This window comes from Peromyscus maniculatus, chromosome 14 (genome assembly GCF_049852395.1).
Source record: "Peromyscus maniculatus bairdii isolate BWxNUB_F1_BW_parent chromosome 14, HU_Pman_BW_mat_3.1, whole genome shotgun sequence".
NCBI lineage: Eukaryota > Metazoa > Chordata > Mammalia > Rodentia > Cricetidae > Peromyscus > Peromyscus maniculatus.
In genome coordinates, this window is record NC_134865.1 from 48061230 (window position 1) to 48074020 (window position 12791).

General features: G+C 49.6%; 1 protein-coding gene across 10 annotated transcripts in view; it reads left to right on the forward strand.

Annotated features, from left to right (window-relative positions):
• Nucleotides 1-3239: 3239 nt before the first annotated feature.
• The window catches only part of Syne2 (spectrin repeat containing nuclear envelope protein 2), a 320688-nt gene continuing 311136 nt past the window's right edge, over nucleotides 3240-12791 (forward strand). For 8 of the 10 annotated variants that reach the window (XM_015992010.3, XM_076550887.1, XM_015992007.3 and 5 more), the window contains exon 1: nucleotides 3578-3768. The gene's annotated coding sequence lies outside the window, so the exon portion shown is untranslated. Of the gene's footprint in view, nucleotides 3411-3577; nucleotides 3769-4825; nucleotides 4847-12791 lie in introns of those variants that run through there. The other 2 variants (XM_076550884.1, XM_076550885.1) reach the window with 2 other exon arrangements.

Here is a 12791-nt window from a genome sequence, read left to right on the forward strand (position 1 = left end):
TTTGATTCCCACTGCCTACAAGGTGGCTCACATACTTCCAGTTCCAGGGGATCTGATGCCCTCTTCTGACCTCTGCAGGTCCCAGGTATACATTCAGGCAAATACTCATATACATAAAATAAATAAATCTTAAATTAAAAAAAGGCCATCACCAATTCAAAGTGCTTTTGAAAATAACAGCCTTCTAACCCCACTATTGCGAAGGAAAACAGAGCACCTGGAGTTGCTGTGGATCAAGCTGCCTGCCTGTGTGCCTGGCACGTTATACACCCCTTCAGTGAATCTTGACTAATTCTTTTAAAGTTTTCTCCAAATTCCAGAATGCCGGACTCTTGATTCAGTTGGCTGTGCACACTTGTATATTTTTTTTGTGCACAATTATCTACCTTTATTAAAACAATACTCAGAAAAATCAGGCTGGGCAAGGGAGCAATTAGGCACCGTTTATTCCGGTGTGTTTCCAGGGAGGCAGGAAACCAGTCCAGAATGAGATAAGAAGTTCGGGCCTTTATTGGGTGTGACTGGACCTCTGGACAAAGGGGAGCGGAGATTTTTTTTTTCCTGGCCAGCTATTTTCGCCCCTGGCTTAGAGAGTACTTCCAAAGTGCTGAAAAACACTGAGAAAGGACATCAACCAGGAGTGGGAAGGGGTAGGCCGACTTACTTGTGTGGTTATAGGTAACATTGTTAACCGTAGAGGGGCAAGTAGTCAAATGTTTCACCCGTGCAGGTGGAAGAACCACCACCGCCTCTTCAGATACTTTGATACTTTGTATCCATGTTAAATCCACTTATCCTGAGCACCAATCAATTACAACATTATCCCCCATTACCGTCAGGGTTGACATATGCTTGATTCCAACGGGGACAGTGTTCCCTCTGTGCCCTCAGCACAGAAGCAGTCCCTAGCCATTTTGTCTCCTTCCTTGGTAGAGCTAGAGGCAACCCCACAGCCCTCACCCCCCACCCCCCATGCAACAGACCCAAACCAGTTGGGGGGGGGGAAGCCTTTGTGTTCTGCTTTGGGGCTTGGGAAGTAAAGATGAAGACCCACATCTCTGTTGTGAGACGCATGAAGGCAAGCAGTTGTAGCTGAGAGTAATCTGTGCTGGACCAGAGGGGGGGTTTCTGTTGAATTTACAAATGGCGAATTCGGCTCCTTTAATGACATGGAAATGGCCAACTTCAGACCACTGTCTTTGTCAAAGAGTCTTGGTTCACCTGCTCTCCAGTCTGTTAATGAGAATGGAATGTCTTCAGCTGTTCTCACTGTGGACCACAGTGTGCTTGGGTACCAGATCACACACGCGCTTTCAGTGTGGTCCCCTCTCTGAACTGGCAATGGAACTTAGGGCTTCCCATAAGCTAGGCAAGTGCTCTACCACTGAGCTATATCCCTGGCCCCGATTGCAGGCTTTCAGTTGGGTTCTTGAGATCAGTGAGTCATTTCCAATAAATATAAACCTTAGATGTAGACAGAAGCTGAGAGAGAGGGCCGGCCAGGGATGCAGCTAAATTGGAGGACAGCTTGCCTAGTGTGCATCAGCCCTGGGTTCCATCCCTAGCACCATATAAAACTGGGTGTGGTGGCTCACGCCTGTAATCCCAGCACTCCGGAGGTGTAAGGCGCTTGGGAGGAAGTAGGCCTGGCCGGTCCACTGACCACTTTCCCAGAGATGGAAGGAGAGGAGCCCTCTGTTTACAGGTTCCATGTTGTGCATAAAAGATCTAGGTGTGGCCGTTTGGCCCAGTGTGACATCTTTAATTAACACTTCAAAGCGAAGAGGCTCTCTTCCAATGCTCCTGCATCAACCTTGTTTTTGGATTTTAAAGTCAGTATTAATTTCACATCCAAATTGGCACGCCTAGGAGACACCACGGGTAATTAGAAGAATCCAATTGAAAACATCGGAAAACATTCCAAAACACTACAAACTAGGCTCACAACTGCCGTAGCAGGAGGTGGGCCAGCACTTCTCTCTCTCCCTCTGGGGGCTTAGAGCGTGGATGCCTAGAAGGGAGCAGCAGCAATTGGGAAATGATTTCTAGCATTTCCCCCTGAGGTGGCTGCCGTGATGATCTGGACCATTTGCTGTGGAGAAAGCAACAAATGCAGAACGAGTGGAGACCAATTAGAGACTATGCTTTGTAGGTGGTTTACAGCCGCGGGAGTCCGTCTTCTGGGAACTGACTCTGTGACTTCAAGGAAAGTAGTTCTAAATGAAAGATGGTGTTTTATGGAATTCTGTTGTGTCGTGTGTGTGTGTGTGTGTGTGTGTGTGTGTGTGTGTGTGTGTAATTTTTTTTTTTTTTTAAAGCAAAGTCTCCTGCTTTCCATCCCGGCCTCTGGCCTCAAACTTTCTAACCTTGAACTCCCAACCCTCCTGCCTCCACCTTCTGAGTGCTGGCATGACAAGTGTGCATCATCACTTCTGGCTTATATGCAATGTTGGGGGTGGAACCCAGGGGCTTCCAGCATGCTAGGCAAGCACCCTACCAACTGAGTTTCACCTCCAGCTCCACCCACGAGGCCGTTACAAGATGTGTAGTGAGTAATCCAGGAACCATACCGTCAGAGGGAACCTGGAATACGAGAAATGCCACCCAGATACTGTTCTGTGAAGAAAGACTCTAAAACGCGTATTTTCGTAGTTTACTTGCGTCAACTCAGGACTCTCAAAGAGAAAAAGGTTTTATTGCCCGCCAGTATGGGTGTAATTTAAAACCAAGTTTCCCCCCAAAACATGGATGAGTTAAACCCACACTCAAACTTTTAATCTCTGACCCTTACCATTTCCCTTGGGCGGTCAGCAGCGCACGACGCAATCCAGGTAAGATTTTGCAGCTTCACAACATACACGAGGCTGAACCTGCATGAAGTTCAATCTGATCGTGATAGACACTCAGTAGTTAGTTCTTCCAGGCCACTGCCTCTTTGTGTCATGTGAAGTGGTGCGTTTGTGTGTGACTTCTAGAGTCTTAATAGCCGCTCAGGAGGAGAGCAGGAGTCAGGTGACGTGATCCTGCGTCCACAGGATTGAGTAATTTGCTGGAAAAATCCAGCTGACACCTGCAGCACGGATTCCCAAGAAGCCACTTTCTCCTGAATGTCGTTGGCTGAGGCGGCTCTCCTCATCCCCGCCTCCCGGTTAAGGGGGTCACTAATCTGCATTGTTAAACAAGCCCCTCCCTATCTCATCTCCCGCAGGTGACGTCGAGGTCTGGACTCCCGGATTCTCGAAGAAGCAGACGAAAAGTCCTCATTCCTCCAAGGCTCCTCCTGGGTTCAAGGACCCGATCGCGGTCCGGTCGCTGATTTGCAGATCCAGGCATCCCTCCGCGGTGAAGAAGTGAAACCCGCCTGCAAAGTGTTCTATGAGAGTCTGCTTCCCCTTTGTCTCCAGCTGCGGGTAGGCACAGAGGCAGAGGGTCGTGAACCTGCATTCGGAGTTAGTGCGTCGCTCCCGCCACCTGCAAGGGTCGCTAAGGTGGAGGGAAAGTTGCGGTGGCCGCGGGGAGGCGGCTCCGCCCCTAGCGCGCTGCTCCGGGCGGCGGCGAGCGCGGGACTGGGCGGGCCGGGAGACGCGGGGCGTGGTCTGCAGCCTCCAGTCCACAGCGGAGCGCGCTCGGCTGCGCTGCAAGCCTTCGGCCGCACGGAAGAGAGAGCGGGAGACCGATCGAGGGGCGCCATCGAGGCAGCGAGGCGAGCGGGGCGCAGATCAGGGTGGGCCCAGCCCGGGTCCTCGCCTCCCAGCCCGGCAGACATCGGTGAGCGCGGCCGCGGGGAGCCCCCGCGCCCCAAAGCGCCCTGCGGGAGCGAGAGGGCGGGGAAGGGGCGGGCGCGAGCCCAGCGGGTTCCCCGAGCCGGGCGGGGAGCCCTGGGGCCCACAGGAACCTCCGGATGCGGGGCTCCCAGCCGGGCCGCGGGAAACTTCGCTCGGGCGGGGACAGCGGGGCGCTCGGGGCGCTGCAAACTTCGCGGCGGGCGGGGCACCCCGGGGATCGCGGCGAGCGCCAGCGGTTGGCTTTGGTGTCCCCGGCTTCTTTGTGTCACCTCCGGGCCCGGCCCGCGGGTGCACCCGGCTCGGCCCTGGGGCTCCCCACCGTTCCCCTAGCCCGGCCCAGGCGGGCTCGCTCATCTGATTGTTTGCATTCCTCGCGTCACGCCTGGGCGGGAAAGATTTTGAACGGGGTGTGAGATAGAACGCTGGAGCTGTGGCGCAGAGATTGCAAAACCACGGACGGCGGGAGGCTAGCCCCGGGGACCGGAGAACCTGAGGCCGGGGCGCACCACCGTTGAACCAGACGCGGGACCCTTGCACTGGAGGAGAAGGGGCGGGCGCGGCGGCTCTGAGCCTCCTTGGGGCGGAGAGGGGGCGCTGGGACCGCGGGGACTATAATTCCGTTTTGATCGCTGGCGGTCTTTGTTGTCTCTGCTATTGCCTTTAGGGTCTGACCGTGGCACCTGGTCCTCCTTAAGGTCTCTCCCTGGAGGTCTGAAAAGGCGCCCGGGATGGGGGGCCCTGGATTTGTGTTCAAGGCTGCTGGCCACAGGGCCACTTCATTAGATGGGCGGTGGAGAAGTCCAGTGTTAACACTTGCCTTTGTGGACGCGCCTTATTTCCGAAAGTTGTTTTCTCCTCCCCTAGTGGAAGGGAGCGTCGGCACCGAGTAGCAGCAGACGCGGTTGTGCGCGGGCAGCGGCCAGCCCGAGCCAAACCCGGGAGGGTCTCAGTGGCCGCTTAGCGCTTTGCGGGGCTTTAAAAAAAAATGCTTGAAAGTTTGATTTGAAGCAACTTCGCCGGCTTCTCTGAAAGTTTCCGTCGCTCCAAAGCCCTTGCTGCAGGTAAACTCTGTGGCTATGCTCGACTAGTTCCATCGCTTGTTCGGGTGGGGACACAGTTAAACCTACCTGGCCTCCTCGCAGCTTCGGTACCAGTAAACGCCTCCATGGGAGAGGGAGCATTCGGTTTTTACGGCCTGGGTATTTTTGATGTGTTTACACGCTCCAATGCATGACTGCGCCCCCAGTTTTCTTTCTGGAAATTTCTCAAGACTTCCAAAGGCTTTTCCTGCTGGTGACGACTGAGTGGCCTCTGTCCTGCCTGTCAGTGGTTCCCCCCCCCGCCCCCGCAGCTCCCCACCCACCGGGGCAGTGGGAACAGGTGGAATACTCATACAGTTTTATGGTAAAGATGCTGGCGGTGTGAAATGAGTAAAACGTGGACGAAGGGTTTTGGTCTTTGCTTACCTATTTGAAGTTAAAGCCTTCTGTTTGTTTTGTTTGGATACGGGGTCTCTGGTAGTCAAGGATAGCCTTGAATTTGTTACGCAATTGAGGCTGGCTTGGAACCCCTTATTCACCCCACCCTCCCTTCACTTTCCAGGTGCTGGAATTCCAAGTGTGAGCCACCACACATGGTTTAATGAGCTTCTATTTGAATTTTTAAAAAATTAAAAATTAAACCAGTTTGGATCAGCCCAACTCTCTCTAAAGAAAAAGAAAAGTGCAAGTTTACCCAATTAGAAATTTTATTAGCGTTTCAGTGGGCTTGGGCTGAGAGTGCTGCTGATACGGCAGTGTGTTTAAAGGACTGAGTCACTGAGTTGTGCCCTCTAGCACCAGGTGAGCGCTTAATGGAAGATTCAAAACGGAATGGGTCCCATTTAAGTAACTGTGCCAGGGATGAGAAGCCCTTTACCCGTTCGTCATTCATTTATGACTCAGGTGTTTTAAGTAGAGATTTTCAGTAATTTCACGAACATCCATTTATGCAAATACTCTCTTGCACTGTGCCAATCAGTGTGCTGGACTGGGGGGACTCAAGTAGTACTAGTAATACTCATTCGTCAGGTGCTTATTTTGAACCCACGGATACGCTATGTGATCATCTTGCTCATCTGAAAGTGGTTTATTGAGTACGCAGGATGCACAGTGCTAGGTGCTGGGAATATAGTGTGGACAAGGCAGCCATAGTTCCTTTATCTAGTGGGCAAAACAGGTAGAAAATAAAATATGTTACTAAACTAAGAACACACTTTGTATTTATTTGCTTATTTACTAGGGATTAACCCAGGGCTTTATGTTCCACCACGGTGTTATACCCCAGCCCTTTGCTAGTTTATTCTGAGACCAGGACTTGCAAAGTAGCCCAAGCTGGCCTTGAACTTGATTGGGGTCCTCCTACCTCAGTCTTCCAAACAGCTTCGATTGGAGTAGCTGGGGTTATGAGTGCCGCACCATGTCTAGGTTAATCACAGGGTTTGAAGTGTAAACTGGATCACCTCATACTCCAGGTCAGAACCGTCTAGATGCCCTCCCAGCTCCCTCTGATAGGCACAGACCTGCCGGGGGCTCCAGGAGCCACCTCTTGGTTTCTGGCTTCTTCATCCTGTTACCCACCTGATCTCACCTTCTGCTTCTCTCTCTTTGCCTTGCCCTGTTTTTTTTTTTTTTTTTTTTTTTTTTAATTTTTCAAGACAAGTTTTCTCTGTGAAACAGTCCTAGCTGTCCTGGATCTTGCTTTGTAGACCAGGCTGCCCTCGAACTCACAGAGATTGCCTGCCTCTGCCTCCCCAGTGCTGGGATTAAGGGCGTGTGCCACCCCCCCCCCCCACCCCCCACCCCCCACCCCCCCCCCCCCCGGCTTGCCCAGGTGTCTTAGTCACACCAGCTTTCTTGCAGCTAAGGGTCTTTGGATTTATGATGCTCTGCCCGAGATGGTCCCTCCCTGCTTTCCTTTCTCTGGCCCCTCCCCTTTGCTCCATGCTATTGTCTCAGTAACCCCCAGATTTAAAATCACAGTCACCCTAGCAACTCTTCCCCATTCTTCCTTCATAACTTTTGTTTCCATAGCACCTATGGCTGACTAATGTATAAGGCATCACTTCCTGTTTATAATTTGTCTTCCCATACTACATCGCATCTTGCCCAAGCTCTCTCATCCACAGCTGAATCCTTCGCTCTCTTTTCTTCTTTGAGACAGTCTCAGGTAGCCTAGGCTATGTTGATGTTGTGATGATCTCCAATGGTCCTCCTGCTTTCACCTCCCAAGTGCTAGGACTTCAGGTGTGAGCCATGGTCCCTGCTTCACTGCTGTGTGTTTAGAATCCAGAAGAGCGCCTGGTGTGCAGTAGATCCTCTTTAACTGTTTGTTGACCTGAAGGAGGGGATGATGGAGACCTGAGGCCCAGTAATCAGTGGCTCCTGGAAGGAGACAGTAGTCCTGAGGCTGGAAAGGGGGAAGTAACTGTACTGTGGGGTGGGGTGGGAGGTTGTGAAGAGGAGGCAGGCTTGGAAGGGGACCCTACAGAGGCCTCAAGACAACAGAGAACCTGGATGCTGCGGATTTATTGGTCACTGTGGTTGGGCACTCTACTACTAAGGGAGCATAGAAAGAAATGATGGAAGCCGTGTGGTGTGAACACCTATAATCCCAGCAGAGGTAGGAGGCCTGTTGGAGCAAGAGCAAAACTGTGAAACTATCTCAACAACTGAAAAGACAAGAAAAAGAAAAAGAAAAAAAAAAAAAGGAGGGGTATGCAAATGGGAATCAGGTACAGATCATGCAGGGAGTTCTTAGAAGTCACATGACTCCCAGTCTGTACTCTTATTAGTCCTCTTTTATGGCTCAAAAACCTAGGAATTGGGGGAGATTGCAATGTTAGAGCCTCGGGTAACGAACCTCTGTTTGGAAGCTTCTATGTGTCACTACTGTACCAAGGTCAGAAGATTGATCCCTGTGCCGATGGACCCTGGCCCAGTGGGAAGAGGACCCATCGAAGCGTTCACATGGTGATGCCAGAAGTCACGAGCTTCCTGGGGCTGTGTAGCGTGAAGCACCTGATTCTGTCCAGGAGTGGGACGGGCCAACCGGGAAAACAGCAGGATCATTTCCCTGCTGTTACTGTTAGGAGAAACATCAGTGTAGGGATTCTTAGTAAAGACGTAGAGTTGAAATGAAATACAAGAGCTCATTCTTCAAGGCTTCACTGTGGTCACTTAAAAAGCAAGCCAAGAGCCAGGTGTGGTAGTGGACATCTGTAACCCTAGCACTTGGGAGGTGGAGGCTGGAGGATAGATAGTTCAAGGCCGTGTGGCCAGTCTACATGAGACCTGGTTGCAAAAAAACAAAAGCACATGAGACTTTGTTTCAGAAAATGAAATCCATGACAAATCAAACACCTCCCCTGCCAGATCCCTAAACCAAAAATTTCAACAGGCTTGAGAGTGTGGCTCTGTTAAAGACCGTGTCTAATGTATGTGAGCTCCCAGCAACACACACTGTACACACACACACACACACACACACACACACACACACACACACACATGCACACGCACACGCACACACGACGGGCTGGGAGTGGGGAGACAGGGATGCTTGCTTTTCTTATAACAACGGCTTGTGTCAAATGTTCCCTTTTCTCCTTTTGATTCCCTTTTGATTCTTACCTCAAATTGTCTTTGCCTCCTTTGAATACCAGTATTTAAGTTTTATTTAAAAGGGTTTTATTTTAATTAGTGTGTGCATGAGCAAGTGAGCATGTGTGCATGCACACTCATGCACGTGAATTCTGGTGCCAGAAGAAGGCATTGGATCCCTAGAGCCAGGGTTACAGGTGGTTGTGCTAGGAACTGAACTTGGGTCCTAAGGAAGACCAGCAGCAAGTGCTCTAATCTGTTGAGCATCTCTCCAGCACCCCAGCATTTAACTTTTTATCATTTTGGAGGGGCTGAGCTAGAGGTCTCACTGTGTTTCTCAGATTGGTCTCAAAGTCCTGGGCACAAACGATGCCGCTGCCTCAGTTTCCCAAGTAGCTAAGACTACAGCCCTGTAGCACCATGGTTGGCTTTATAAGGTTTTGACTCAAATGTGGATGTGTGAGACCATCTCTCTTCCAGCCTCCTCTTGCTCCCCACATCCCTTCTCCCCACAATCACTGAAAGCTTGGACTCAATGGACCTGAAATTTTAGAGTGGGATTGCGTATTACCTCTTTTCCCTTTACCTTGACTTCTTTCAGTTAGCACGATTATCTTGAGAGTCACTCATGTGGTTATATCAGCAGATTATTCCCTTTTTGGTATTTATTAAAACTTTATTTATTAGTGAGTGTATGTGCAAATGTGTGTATGATGAGTGTGAGTGCAGGTACACACGTGTGGTGCTCAGAGGAGAGCTTTCAGAAGCCACCTCTCTCTCTCTCTCTCTCTCTCTCTCTCTCTCTCTCTCTCTCTCCCTCCCTCCCTCCCTCCCTCCCTCCCTCCCTCCCTCCCTCTCCCTCCCTCCCTCCCTATCCCTCCCTCTTTTCCTTTGTTGAGGCAGAATCTTTCTTGTTTCTGCTGTGTTGTGTACTGCAGTCCACCTGGCCCGAGGACTTCTGGGAAATTCTCCTGGCTCTACCTCTCACCTTGCTATAGGAGTGCTGGCATTACAGGTGCAGAACACAGTTTCTAGCTTTTTTTTTTTGTGTGTGTGTGTGTCTCTGGGGATCAAACTGAGGTCATCGCTTGCTTGTGAGGCAGGTGCTTTTACCTGCTGAGCCATCTCTCAGCCCTTTATAATTAAAAAGGTTTTAAATTGGATGTCTAATTTTTTAAAAGCTTTCATTTTATATTTGTTATTCTTTGTGTGTGTGTGTGTGTGTGTGTGTGTGTGTGTGTGTGTGTGTGTGTGTGTTAGTGCCATGGCCGGTGTGTGGGGCTCACAGGATAACTTTGCATAATTGGTTCTCTTCTTTCACCTTTTCATGGGTTCAGGAGCCTTGTCAGGCTTGGTGGCAAGTGCCTTTGCCACCCTCTGGCCCTCTAAAATTAAAGAGTTCATTATTATTACTTTTTATTAGACATGCCTGTCTTTTTGTTGCATTTTTTTTTCTTGTGTTTTCAGGATTCTTGGCGTATTCTTGCTGCAAGTCTTTTGTTAGCTACCCAATTTTGTGCTGCAGTAACAGAACACACCGTACTGGAAAATTTATAGAACACAAAACTTGACTAGAAGGCCAGGACCTTAGAGGACCTTCTTGGTGCATTGTCCTGCAAGGGAAGGGCAAGGCTAGTGAGGGCAGATGCTCCATGACATCAGTAATCCACTCTTGCAGGCTGAGAATGACATGGGTAATCCACTCTTGCAGGCTGAGCTCTCCTGACTTTGTTGCCTCTTAAAGGTGCCACCTGTTCATCCTGTTGGGATGATGTTAAATTTCATCAGTTTGCAGGAGATAACATTCAAACCATAACAGGGTCTTGCGCTGTCTTCACTGTTCCTTTTCCCGGTTTCAGTTCTGATTTATCGGTTTATTCTTCGTGGACTGTACTTCTGGTATTACCTCTAGAAAAATCTGCTCCCAGAGATTTTCTAAGATTTTTGTCCTAAGGGAATTTTGTGGCCGTGGTTGTACCTTTAGGCGAACTTTCTTTTTGCTTCTGGCATGGAGTGTGGGGGGAAGTCCACGCCGTCCCTGCCGGCACTTGTTGACTGGTGGAGGCAGTGCCTGGAGACAGGGTCAGGAGTCGGGGCGTTTGTTACCAGCATCGAGGGTCTGGAGGTCAAGAGAACCTTGAAATGTCAGCAGTTGAAGAGACTCCCTCACAGAGGGAGCCGGGGCTCAGGGAAGCAGCTCGCCAACGTTTTTCTCTTTTTCTCTTTAATTGCTTCCTTTTCCCTCCTTTTTCATTTTTCTTTCATTAGAAAAGTATTAATGTGTATGTATATGTACAGATGTGTGTCATGTTAATGTATTTGTACATGTACAAATGTGTGCCATGTTAATGTGTATGTACATGTACACACACGTGTGCCATGGCACACATGTGGAACTAGTGGGAACCGGTTCTCTCCTTCCACCAGGAGGATCCCAAGGGCTGAACTCATGTGGTCAGGTTTGGTGGAAAACACCTTTACCTGCTGAGCCATCTCACTGGCCTAAGAATGTAAAAAATTCAATTTTTTCTCCGTTTCTGGCTGTTGGCTGTCTGTCATTCTTTCTGCCTTGAGTAATGGCTGCAGCATATCAGTTTCTCTGAAAGTGGCCTTGCACCACTTCCTGTGGTGAAGGAAAGCCACAGAGTGCTGTCTTCCCCCTCCCTCCCCTCCCCTCCCCCTCCCCCCCTTCCCTCTCTCCTCACCAGCCCCTCCTCACAGTATCCTGATACAACCACTAGGTTGGCCTTGAACTTGTGGCTCACTCTGTTTCTACCTCCTGAGTGCTGGGATTACGGCCTTGAGTCTCCATTCCAGCATCTTCCGCCTTTTGACCTTGGCACCTCCCTTCTGCCTTTTCTTCTCATCTGTTCTAAAGTCCACACTACGCAATTATGCTTCTTGAGTAGGTAATTGCTCTTTGGAGAGAGGTGAATAATAAGAAAACCATGTATTCACTCATACTGTAGTATACTGACTGATTATGATCTTTATCTTACTATTTCATTAGGTGAAAAAAAAATGAAAGAATTTGTATTTAGGTAATTGGGCTCTTAAATATAGTCTAGTTGATAAAGTTAAATTTTTTTATTTTTATTTTTATTTTTATTTTCTGGAGCTGAGGACCGAACCCAGAGCCTTGCGCTTGTTAGGCAAGCACTCTACCACTGAGCTAAATCCCCAACCCTTTAAATAAATTTTGAAGAAAGAAACGAAGCTCAGAAATCAGAGACAGGGTTTCATGTAGCCCAGGCTAGCTCCCAACTAGCTGTGTAGCCAAGGATGACCTTGAACTCCTGATTGCTTTTCCTCCACCTCCTGAGTACTGGGATTAAAAGTCCTGTGCCAGCATATCTAGCAAAACCAACAACTGTCCCACCTTCCCTCTTTTTGGGGGCTAGAAGGTCTTGTTGAAGTCCCGACTGGTCAGGAACTTGCTGTGTAAATTGGGCTGGCCTTGAACTTGCCATTCCCCTACCTGTGCTTCCCAAGTCCCAGGTTTCCAAGTGTGTACTGCATACCCTGCACCGCAGAGCAGTCTTAAGCGGAGTTGACTGATGTGTCACGGACAGTTGTGGCAATAGCGCATCTAGGGAACTCCAGAGCACCGGGCAAGCACAGCCACTGGACTTGGGCTGCACATAGTTAAGGCTGCCTGGCACACTCGCTGTGTTTGCCCCTGACAGCATCAGGAGGAAGGAGGTGAGTGAGGAGAAGGATTAGCTGTTCCTGCTGACACTTACCAGGCCCTGAGATGCTGTGAAGGCTGCCTTTGAAAGCATTTCTTCCCGTTGATGTCTGAGTTGAAAAGCACCTGCGTCTAGTCCCCAGGCCAGAGAAACACATTTCACGAAAGTCAGCTTCAAGCTCTTGCTTTCGAATCCATAATAGATGGGACTACAAGGTGAGATGCCGTCTTTAATCCCTTTGGACTGTGCTGTTCACTTGTCTGGCTCTAGCTGCCTTTCCTCCTTCTTTTGGGTACCACCAGCGTTTGTGGTTTGCATCAGTGGGTGGACAGCCTCCCTCTGTCCAGTATGTTTTCAAATCATGCGACTAGTCATTTTTCAGTTATCTATTGGATCCCAGTTCTGGTACCGAGATGGAAATCAGTGTCCTGTTGCTTTTAACTAGCTGTCTAGTAGGAGAAATAACCTGCATACCATTGTAGTGAGATCAGTCATTGTCCATCACTGGAGTGAAGATGACTTCATGACCAACTAGGGTTAATAGGAGCAACCGCTTCTCAAAGTGCATTCTGGGAAATTGGTCATGCCTGTCCCAGCCCTCAGAAAGCAGAGGTAGAAAGATTACCAAGAGTTCAAGGCCAACTTGTTCCGTATGGTGTATTCCATGTCCATCAGGG